The following is a 12216-nucleotide window of genomic DNA, read 5'->3' on the forward strand; positions in this document are numbered from 1 at the left end:
TGTATATATATATATATATATATATATATATATATATATATATATATATCAGACAAAAGGAAATGTTTACTACAATTAATGCATAAAATATCACAGAACACTTGAATAATTTCTCATTTTTGGTGGAGACATTCCAATTTTGCCGCGCACTCTGCATTCATTATCGGCTTTAGCCAGAGAGATCTGCTCAGCGCTGATAATATGAATGTGTTATCAGAGGTGGTTGATTGCTGATTTTGGCTTCGGTACATATTCAGCATCTTATAATAACTTAAGGGCTGATTTACAATATAAAATTGCTGTAAAAATATACTGAATGCAGCGAGTGGAACAACTGCAGACACCAGTATGTCTGTACGGCTGAGGATGCGGGTGCATATAGATTTGTCTGCTTTTTAGGCTCTTCGGGCTCGCTCACACTGGCAAGTAGCCAGCGTGTAACTCGGGCGAGTGCTATCCAATGTTACACTATGGAGTAGTGCCGACTAGCATTTATATTCTCATGCCGGGTTGGCATGAGCAAAAAATTGCTGCATGCTGCAAATGGCAGCGTATATCGGATGGCGCATATCCATGCGAGTCTATGGGTGCGTGCAAAACATTGGACTGTACTCGGATGTCATATATCCGATATGCGCAGACTCACACAACGGAGAAGATGGAGAAATTAAGTTCTCCATCTTCTCCGCACCTGTAATCCAATTGTCACATGTGAGAATCAGATCACAGTAAAATGACACTGGGCTTATGATCAGAGCAGAGTTGGTGCCGAGAAACATTTGCATATAGCATCCGATTCTGTCGCATGAGAGAATCATTGGATGTTACTCGCCGGTGTGAGCGAGCAATTAAATAAAGACTTGGAAGGCTGAGAATGAAACGGTAATGAAAAAGGGACATTAAGAAAAGCAGGTGTTCACATACTTACTCCTCATGCACCCAGCTTTGTGGAACCACTCTGTAATCTACATGCAAGATAGGCATGCGTGTGCTGCTGTACCCTGCTAATCACAAGAAGAAGGGTTGATACTTAAAGGGCTTGTCCAGTGAAATGATCACCTATCAACAGGATCAGAGGGGTCTGACCGCTGGGATCCACAACAAGGAGCAAAATGGGGCACTTTTATCCCTGTTAGAATAGAGAGACAGAGCACATTCTCAACCTCGGCTGCATTCATTTTCAATGGGGCTGTCAAGTGTCATGTTCAGCTTTTTTTGGCAACCCCATAGAGAATGGACGTACTGGGAGTCGGGCATTTGACCTGCCACTCTATTTTGTATCAAGGATAAACGTTCTCTGTTCTGCCTATCTGTGCGAGTCCCATCGGTTGGATCCTCACCGATGGGTTGTCATTAGTGATGAGCGAGCATGCTTGCTACTGCTCGAGATGCTCGGCGCTCGCAGAGTATTTCTGGGGTAGCTCGGCGGGAGCTCGGATCCCTTCATTGCATGTTTGGCGCTCTTTAGCGCCATCCTGTCTTCCACACGGTCAAGTCTCAGTAGCCATGAGTCTGGACCGCATATTCCTCACCCTGATCCTCCTTTCTCCCACCATGTCGAGTACCCAGAGACAACTGATCCCACACTTCGACACTCTGAAGAGCTGTTCACTTTTCCATTCATAGATTCGGGCCACACGCCCGGTCCACTTGGAGCAGGGCAAGAGGAGATCGCAAGTAGCGATGCCCAAATATTTGAGCAGCCACGGTCACACGAAGGTGACGATGGGAAAGTGTCACAAGAGGTGGACAATGATGGAACACAATTGCCAGAAAGGCAGGAGGAGGACCAGAGTGCGGAAGTGGAGGACGAGGTGGTGGATGATATAGTAACTGACCCAACCTGGCAGGAGGAAATGCAGAGCGAGGACAGCAGCACACAGGGGCATGTAGGCAGAGGACCCCAACAGGCCGGAAGAAGCAGTGTGATGGCCACAGACAGAAGGCAGGCAACCGTTCCCCGTAATACCAACACGAAGGAAGTTGCCAGTACAACTGTTAGGTCTTCCCGAGTCTGGTTGTTTTTTTAACCCCTTTCTGACCCAGGGCGTATTAGTACGTATCTGTGCCCTGGGCTTTATGGGCCTGATACGTATTAATACGCCCTGGCGATTTCGCCCGCACACAAGCGGTGCGGGCAAGATCGCCGCCGGGTGTCAGCTGATTGTTACAGCTGACACCCGGTACTATGTGCAGGGAGCGGTCCCGCACCGCTCCCGGCACATTAACCCTGAAATGCTGCAGCATTCCGGTGGCAAGAGGAGGTAAGCGCGATACTTACCTTCTCTGCCGGCGTCCAGCGGCGTCTGAATCCGGTCCCGGATGTTGCCGTGGTGACCCGACGTCATCATGACAACATCCAGGACATCAGGAGACAGGAAGTTGCTTTGGTCATGCGCAGTGCACGACCAAAGTAACTTCTCCCTGTGCAGCGCTGACAGGCTGCATGGCATAGGGAGCTGCTGCTCTCTATGCCATGCAGGCGATCAGGCTGCAAAAAGTGAAAGTCCCATAGTGGGACAATGTGAACAAGTAATAAAAATGTCAGAAAGTGAAAAAAAAATTGTAAAAATATTTTTTTAAAAAATGAAAATAATAATAATAAAAAAATATATATATTATACCCATAAATAGATAATCTTATGGAAAAAAAATAAACAGATAAAAGTACACATATTTGGTATCGCCGCATCCGGAATGACCTGACTTATAAAACTGTCCCACTAGTTAACCCCTTTAGTGAACACGGTAAAAAAAAACAGCAAAAAAAAAAAAAACGAAACATAAAACGATGTTTTATCATCATACCGCCAAACAAAAAATGGAATAAAATGAAATCAAAAAGACGAATGTAAATAAAAATGGTACTGCTGAAAACGTCATCTTGTCCCGCAAAAAACAAGCCGCCATACAGCTCCAACAACAGAAAAATAAAAAAGTTATAGCTCTCAGAATAAAGCGATGCAAAAACAATTCTTTATTCTATAAAATAGTTTTTATTGTGTAAAAGCGCCAAAATATATAGAAAAAAAATAAAAATGCGGTACCACTGTAAACGTACTGACCCGAAGAATAAAGCTACCTTATCAATTTTATCACACGCAGAACGGCATAAAAAGCAAAAAAAAATAACAATTCCTGAATTGTTGGCTTTTGTTTATTCTGCCTCCCAAAAATCGGAATAGAAAGCGATCAAAAAATGTAATTTGCCCGAAAATGATACCGATAAAAACGTCAACTTGTCCCGCAAAAAACAAGCCATGACATGACACTGTCAGCCGAAATATGGCAAAATTATAGCTCTCAAAATATGGCGATACAAAAACTAGTCTTTGCAAAAAAATGCGTCTTTAGTGTGTGACAGCTGTTAATCATAACAACCCGATATGAATCTGGCATCGCTGTAATTGCACCGTCCCGAAGAATAACATCGTCTAACCACACGAGGAACGGCGTAAAAAATAAACTTTAGGGTTAGGGTTGTGCTAGGGTTTGGGTTAACGTTGGACTAGGGTTAAGGTTGGGCTAGGGTTGGGGTTAGGGCTTGGGTTAGGGTTGGGCTAGTGTTGGGGTTAGGGTTGGGCTAGGGTTGGGCTAGGGTTAGGGTTGGGCTAGGGTTAGGGTTGGGCTAAGGTTAGGCTAAGGTTAGGGTTAGGCTAGGGTTAGGGTTGGGCTAAAGTTCGGGTTGGGATTTTTTCAGAAGTAAAGAAAAAAAAATGACGACGATATGGCGACTAGTGAGCGCAAGTACTCGCTACTTGAGTTTGCATTGGGTGCTTGGGTATACACCGAGTAAGGCGGGTGCTCGAGTGACATGCTCGAGTCTCCTCCCCAAATGTTTTGCAGCTGTTATACTGCCAAAAAACCATGCGGGGATTGCCTGCCATGCATGAGCGATCCCCGCATGCTTTTTTTTGGGTGTATAATAAAAAAAAGATGCGGGGCAGGGACTCGAGCATGTCACTTGAGCACCCGCGATACTTGGTGCATACCCTAGTACCTGATGTAAGCTCAAATAGCGAGCACTTGCACTCAAGACTAATGACAACTTATTCAATATGATGACCTAATGTTATCAAATTCTGTGTCATACCTCTGGGTTCAAAATGTTCACTATACCCCTTGATAAAATCCCGGAGGGGTCTAGTTTCCAAAATGGTGTCACTTGTGGGGGGTTTCCACTGTTTAGGCACATCAGAGGCACATCCGCTAATTATTCAAGCAAATTTTACATTCAAAAAGTCAAATGGTGCTCCTACCCTTCCGAACTCTGCCGTGCGTCCAAACAGCGGTTTTCCCCCACATATGGGGTATCGGCTTATTCAGGAGAAATTGCACAACAAATTGCATGGTGCAATTTCTACTGTTACCCTTATGAAAATGCAAAATTGGGCGCTGAAAAACATTTTTGTTGGAAAAATGAGAAAATTTTATTTTTACGGCTCAATGTTATAAACTTCTGTGAAGCACCTGGGGGTTCAAGGTGCTCACCACACATCTAGATAAGTTCCCTAAGGGGTCTAGTTTCCTAAACGGGGTCATTTGCTGGGGGTTCCACTGTTTAGGCACATCAGGGGCTCCTCAAACGCAACATGGTGTCTGTCCGCTAATTATTCAAGCAAATTTTACATTCAGAAAGTCAAATGGCGCTCCTTCCCTTCCAAACCCTGTCTTGCGCCCAAACAGTGGTTTTTCCTCACATATGGGGTATATGCGTGCTCACGGGAAATTGCACATCAAATTTTGTGGTCCATTTTTTCCTGTTACCCCTGCAAAAATGAAAAAATTTGGGTCTAAAGTAACATTTTTGTGAAAAAAGTTAAATGTTCATTTTTTTCTTCCACATTCCAAAAATTCTTGTGAAGCATGTGAAGGGTTAATAAACTTTTTGAATGTGGCTTTGAGCACCTTGAGGGGTGCAGTTTTTAGAATGGTGTCACTTTTGGGTATTTCTGTCATAAAGTCCCCTCAAAGTCACGTCAAATGTAATGTGGTCTCTAAAAAATGGTTTTGTAAATTTTGTTGTTAAAATGAGATATCGCTGGTCAACTTTTAACCCTTATAGCTCCCTACTAAAAAAAAATTTTGGTCCAAAATTGTGCTGTAAAGTAGACATGTGGGAAATGTTATTTATTAACTATTTTGTGTGACATATCTCTTCGATTTAAGGGCATAAAAATTTAAATTTTGAAAATTGCAAAATTTTCAAAATTTTCGCCAAATTTCCGATTTTTTCACAAATAAACGCAAGTGATATCGAAGAAATTTTACCACTATCATGAAGTACAGTATGTCATGAAAAAACATTCTCAGAATCATGGGGATCCGTTGAAGCGTTCCAGAGTAATTACCTCATAAAGTGACAGTGGTCAGAATTGTAAAAATTGGCCTGGTCATTAACGTGCAAACCACCCTCGGGGGTAAAGGGGTTAAAGACTCTGTCGATAACCCCAAAAAGCCATTTGCACCACCTGCCAGGCCAGCATCAGCATGGGTGGCAAAACTAGCAGCCTGACCACCACCAGCATGATCAGGCACATGGTAGCAAAGCACCCGACTTTTTGGGCCGAACCCCAGGGTCCAGGAACAGTGTCTGCGGGTGGCACCATTCCTTCTTCCACTGTTGTGCTGGCAAGCCAATCCCCTATCCATGGTGCATGCGAAGATGCCTCCTGCCCTGCACCTGTCGTTGCACACTCTCAAGTAGCAGCATCAGGAAGCACGTCCATGTCCTTGTCCTAGTGCAGCGTTCAATTGTCCATACCCCAGTCAGCAACTATTTCTCCCGGTGTGCTGTCCTCGCATTACACAAGCACGTGTCCCAAAACATTAGCCGTGCCCTCAACAACGCAGTTACCGGAAAGTTCCCCTAGCCACGGACAAATGGACAAGTGCTTGTGGGCAGGGACGGTACATCTCGCTGACGGCACACTGAGTTAACATAGTGGAAGCCGGGACTCAGTCGGACCTTGGGATGGAACACGTCATCCCGACGACAAGGATTGCAGCCCTAGGTCAATCAGGGTTGCCGCCACCGACTACAGCTCCTGCACCTCATCCTCCTCAGCCTCCTCCTCCTCTTCAGCCTCCATCTCCAAAATGACCACATCAGTCACAAGCTGGAACCACTGCAGCACTGCCTAGGCCAAGCGGCAACAGGCTGTGCTGAAGCTGATATGCTTAGGTGACAAACCGCACAATGCTGGAGAGTTGTGGATAGCTCTGAAAGAGCAGGCAGATCTGTGGCTCACACCACTGAACCTACAGCCAGGCATGGTCGTGTGTGACATTGGCCGGAACCTGGTGGTGGCTCTGAGGCGAGGCGAGCTCACACAAGTACCATGCCTGGCCCATGTGCTTAACCTTGTGGTTCAGCGGTTTCTCAAATCCTACCCAGAGCTGCCGGATCTGCTTGTTAAAGAACGGCGCCTGTGTGCCCATTTTAGAAAGTCAGCTATAGCTTCCGCCACCCTAGCCGTGTTTCAGCAGCGTCTGCAGCTTCCGGCTCACAGACTGGTGTGTGATGTCCCCACGCGTTGGAACTCTACACTGCAGATGATGGGAAGGATTTGTGAGCAGAAGAGGGCAGTTGTTGAGTACCAGCATCAACAAGGCTGTTGGTATTCAGTTCAGACTCCACACATAAGACCTCTAGAGTGGACATGGATGTCACACATATGTACCATCCTCCAAAACTTTGAGGACACCACCAAGATGGTGAGCAGCGTAGATGTCATAATTAGCGTCACCATCCCGCTTCTCTGTCTTCAGAAACGCTCTCTGCTCACAATCAAAGAGGATGCATTGCAGACGGAGCACAATGAGATGGAGCAAGGAACCATATAAGGTGATTACACACAGCCCAGCCTCATCTCATCCCAACATGGATTGGGTGACAATGAGGAAGAGGAGGAGGAAGAGGAAGGACAGGAGCTAGTTTCATGTGCTATAGACGGTACTACCTGCACAGTTGTCATACCGTCTTTTCAGCGTGGATGGCAGAGGACAGAGAGGAGGAGGAGGAGAACATGGTTAGTCATCTTCTTGGTGAGGACACGGAAGTCTTGCCTGTTAGTAGTCTGGCACGCATGGCTGAGTTTATGTTACGCTGCCTTTCCCATGACCCTCGCGTTCTCAAAATTTTGGGTGACAGTCATTACTGGTTGGTGACACTTCTAGACCCACGCTACAAGGAGAACTTTATATCTCTTATTCCTGAGCCGGACAGGCCCTTGTTGGGTAACTATTGAAAAAATTCCCATCTGAAAATGCTGACGGCAGAGGGCACACTTTGTTGGACAACCAAGGAGTACAGGCGAGAGAGACACAACTTCAATCCAGCAGAGGCAGGGGAACACTGTCAAAGTTCTGGGAGAGTTTTCTCAGCCCCTCCCATCGCACAGGCACTGAGGCACGGGGTACTCTCACAAGGAGTGAAAAGTTTGGGAAGATGATGAGGCAGTACCTTGCCGACCGTACCAACGTCCTCCGTGATTCCTCTGTGACTTATAATTATTGGGTGTCCAAGCTGGATACGTGGAATGAACTGGCTCTCTACGCCTTGGAGGTCCTGGCCTGCCCTGCCACCAGCGTTTTATCAGAGCGGGTTTTTAGTGCCACTGGTGGAATTATAACTGATAAGCACATCCGCCTGTCAACTGAAAATGCTGACAGGCTGACTCTTATAAAAATGAACAAGGTTTGTATTGGGCCAGACTTCTCAACACCACCGAATGATAGCAGCGTAACATAAACTCAAATCCAGTGTCTTTTCTGGGGAGGTGTATTCCCATGCACCTTTTCACACCCAGACATGGGTATACTCTTCATTATTTTGGCTATTTGCTCTTGTCCTCCTCCTTCTCCTCATCCTCCACCACCATATCACCAGGGTAACCGTGGTCCGTGATGCAACACCCTCATAATCTTGGGTGTTTATGATGCCCGTGAAAAAAATTTTTTATACAGTATGTTCATGTATACCTTCAGTGGTAAATGTTTGTCAGCTCATACACTTAGTGCATGGGCATTACAAGTATAGGAAGCTCGCTCCTTTCTATTGGGAACATTTTTGCAAGGGTTGCCTCCAAATATTTGGCAACCCTTGCATTCACTGCATAGGCCAACACTATGGGAGACCCACTTCCTAATAATGGGAACATTGTTTTCAGGAGGCCCTCTGACCTCCATGTCTCTTCCAATTGGCATTGAAGTGCCTCGAAATTTTTGGCAGCCCTTGCATTCACTGCATAGGCCAACACTATGGGAGACTCTCTCTTTTCTAACAGCAATTTGTCGTTACTGTGGCCCTTCTCTATGTCTCTTTAAATTGTTAGTGGGGTTTTTCCTAAATTTGGTCAGCCGTCGGACTCACTGCATACCCTATAACTGTATAGCAGACCCTCTCCTTCCTAATGGGAACATGTCGTACTTGTCACTGTGGCCCTACTCTATGTGTCATTCAGAGTCCCTCCATCATCAATGAAACAGGATGTGTCTGATAATGTGTCACACACCACATTGCCAGATAAGGTTGTAAAATGTTAAAATGACATTTCCCGGTCCTTCCCAGTAAGTGTACTGGGGAGGGCACGGGTAATGTTCTGCACCCGTGCTTGTGCAAGGCGGAGACGATACCGGGAGAAACAGTGGCGTCTGGGGACCGAGTATGGACACCCGGCCGCCGCCGGCATGAGGTTATGAAAAGCTTCCGCCTCCACGAGCCTAAAAGGCCACATTTCAAGTGAAAGCAGCTTTAGAGGACTTCCTGGGAGAAATGACAGCTGGGTAGATATGGTTTCCCAAGTCCTTTCACCAAGCTAAAGAATATGGCTGTGGTGAAATACAACTCAGCAAAAAAAGCTGTGGACTGGCTCCGTACCGTCCCTGGCCACATTCACCTGTCCACGTGTTTGTGGTTAGGTGGTCCTTCCCAGTAAGTGCTCTAGGGAGGGCACGGGTAATGTTGTGGGACCCGCGCTTGTGGAAGGCAGAGATGACACCGGGACAAATAGTGGCAGCTGGGGGCTAAGTATGGATACCCGGTCGCCGCCGCCATAAGATTGTGGACAGCTTCCGCCTCCACGAGCCTAAAAGGCCACATTTCAAGTGCAAGCAGCTGTCAAAAATTTGGCAGTATAGTATTGCAGTCTGTGGGTGGGTGGCTGGCTGCATACTTGCGCTTGCAATGCAAGGAATGGGATAGGGACAACTGAACGCTGCACTGGGACAAGGACATGGACAGTGATTGTTACAAGTCTGCAATGACAGGTGCATGGCGGGAGGCCTCTTCGCATGTACCAAGGATCACTTATGATGGGCTCACTTTTAGGCAGTGACCTGGGAGTCAGAGATGCTTCCAGAGGTCTTCCCCATGCTGTTCCCATGTCTTTTCAGCACTGTATGCATGTGTCTGATGATGGGTCATACACCACATGGCCAGATAAGGTTGTAAAATGTTATAATGACATTTCCTGGTGAATGCATTTGTCTTGGTTGAAAGCCATGCAAAAGTGCAAAACGCATCAAAAACGCTACGTGTGAACATAGCCCAAGGTTGTTGACAGCAGTGACCTGGGAGTCAGAGATGCTTCCAGGGGTCTTCCCCATGCTGTTCCCATTTCATTTGAGCACTGTTCCCATCGATTTGGGCAATTTTTAGGCCCTCTGCAGACCGCCGGGTGGAGCCACCTGAAAAATGCTTGAGTTTCCCATAGACTTACATTGGGCTCGTTGCTCGTGTCGAGAACCTGAGTATTACAATGTTCTCGACCCGAGCAACAAGTACCCGAGCATTTTAGTGCTCGCTCATCACTAGTTGTCATCTATATATTGAATAGGTGATAACTTATTTTAACCACACGACCCCTTTAAGAGTGTTTTCAAAAAGTAAATAAAATCTGTGGTAATGCAAACTCAAGCCTTCTCTTTGGAATTAAAAACTAAAGAGAGAATTCTCAGTCTCAACCCATGTGCAGAACAAATGAGGGGAATGAAGCCTTTGTAGCATCAGGGCTACAGGACACAAGTTTCCAGGTGCAATTGCAACTTCAATACCACCTTTGTATGATTGCCAACATCCTGGAGGCTCCTGGAAAAAGGTGAGATCTCTGGGACTCCTCGAAGAGTTGGCAGATTTCCCAGACACCACAGAGGCCTCTCGAAAACTGCCAGTAAGCAGTTCAGTGGTGTTGTGTAGTGAGACACAACCTCAGTATAACTTACAGGATGGACCCGGCTGAGGATTTCCTTCTCTGGATGTCAGAGGCTTGGACACAGCAGAGTCTCATTTAATAGCAGTAACAAAGAACTTTACCCAGATGAGGTACTTGGATTTAAGTACATGTATTTTAATGTGTCTGCAATCCTCCTCCAAAACTCAAGTAGTCTCTTGGCCAAACGACAGCAGGACATGCTTATGTATTTGTCCACTCACGGTCTCCTTGGGAAACTCTTTTGCTGATTTAGCTTCTGGCGCATATCTTCTTCAGCAGGTTCATTAATACACTTGTTCAGCATTCCTCATGGTGGAAACTCCTCACTGGCCACTTACTTCACGATCTCAATGGCTACTCCTCTCCATCCACATACTACACAATCTAAGTAGCTACTCCTCCCCATCCACGTAGTTAACAATCTTAGTGGCTACTCCTTAATGGTCATGTACTTCAACATTCTTCATGATCATGGTGGAAACTCCTCTCTGGCCACTTACTTCACGATCTCAATGGCTACTCCTTTCCATCCACATATTACACAATCTCAGTGGCTAGTCCTCCCCATCCACGTAGTTAACGATCTTAGTGGCTACTCCTCTCCATCCACATACTACACAATCTCAGAGGCTACTCCTCTCCATCCACATACTACAGAATCTCAGTGTCTACTCCTCCCCATCCACAAACTTCACAATCTAAGTGGCTACTCCTTAATGACCATGTACTTCATGATTTGAGTGTCTACTCCTCCCTATCCACATACTTCTATCTATCCACATACTACACAATCTCAGGGGCTACTTCTCTCCATCCACATACTACACAATCTCAGGGGCTACTCCTCTCCATCCACATAATACATAATCTCAGGGGCTACTCCTCTCCATCCACATACTACACAATCTCAGGGGCTACTCCTCTCCATCCACATACTACAGAATCTCAGTGTCTACTCCTCTCCATCCACATACTACACAATCTCAGTGGCTACTCCTATCCATCCACATACTACACAATCTCAGGGGCTACTTCTCTCCATCCACATACTACACAATCTCAGGGGCTACTTCTCTCCATCCACATACTACACAATCTCAGGGGCTACTCCTCTCCATCCACATACTACAGAATCTCAGTGTCTACTCCTCCCCTTTCACAAACTTCACAATCTAAGTGGCTATTCCTTAATGGCCATGTACTTCATGATTTGAGTGTCTACTCCTACCTATCCACATACTTCATAATCTCAGAGGCTACTTCTATCTATCCATGTACTTCAAGATCTCAGTGACATACTCCTCACTGTCCACGAACAGACAGGCCTCTCGGGTGATGCAGCCTAAGATAGTCTCTCTTTACTTCTGACGGAATCCTTTTTTTGTTTTCACACTTATCTCCTCACCCTCTCTCTTTCTCTGGGTGGTCTCTTCATCCTTTCCTTATAAGCAGAATCCGCTTTCTTAACCAGGGTCAGTTACAGAGGCAATCTTTTTCTCCATAACCTGGTGAGACCCACCACTTCAGACGTGGCCTCTTCCCAGTTACAAGTCGTGGAATCTAACAGGCAGAGTAACTCCTGGTAACACGTTAGTTGCCATCTCACCCACACCAGCCTGCAGTCTGCCGGAGCACGGATCCGCTCCACTGCTGAAGATGGAAAACACATGAGGAGAAGGAGGTAGTGACTTTCTTTCATTTAAGGCTGAAAAATTGATTTTTTTAACCATTTAGATGCTGAAGGAACTTGCAAAACAAATGATGGCTAAAAATAAATGGCCCAATAAGCCCGCAACGTCCTTTTAACTCCAGGTTGGGTTTAAATCTTGGTCTGGTAGTCGTACGGAGAGCGGGAAAAAAAACACAGATTCTTTACACTTTGCAATATCTTTTATTGATCTCACATAAACATGATCGAAGGCTGTTGTTTCCCGGGTCCGTTTAAGACCCCATAAGTCTCTTTTATAGGACATAATCACAAGGGGGAAAAAAAAAAGAAGGG

Source organism: Phyllobates terribilis, unplaced genomic scaffold (genome assembly GCF_046119375.1).
Source record: "Phyllobates terribilis strain yellow unplaced genomic scaffold, ASM4611937v1 Scaffold_9__5_contigs__length_417890890, whole genome shotgun sequence".
In the NCBI taxonomy this organism is placed as follows: domain Eukaryota; kingdom Metazoa; phylum Chordata; class Amphibia; order Anura; family Dendrobatidae; genus Phyllobates; species Phyllobates terribilis.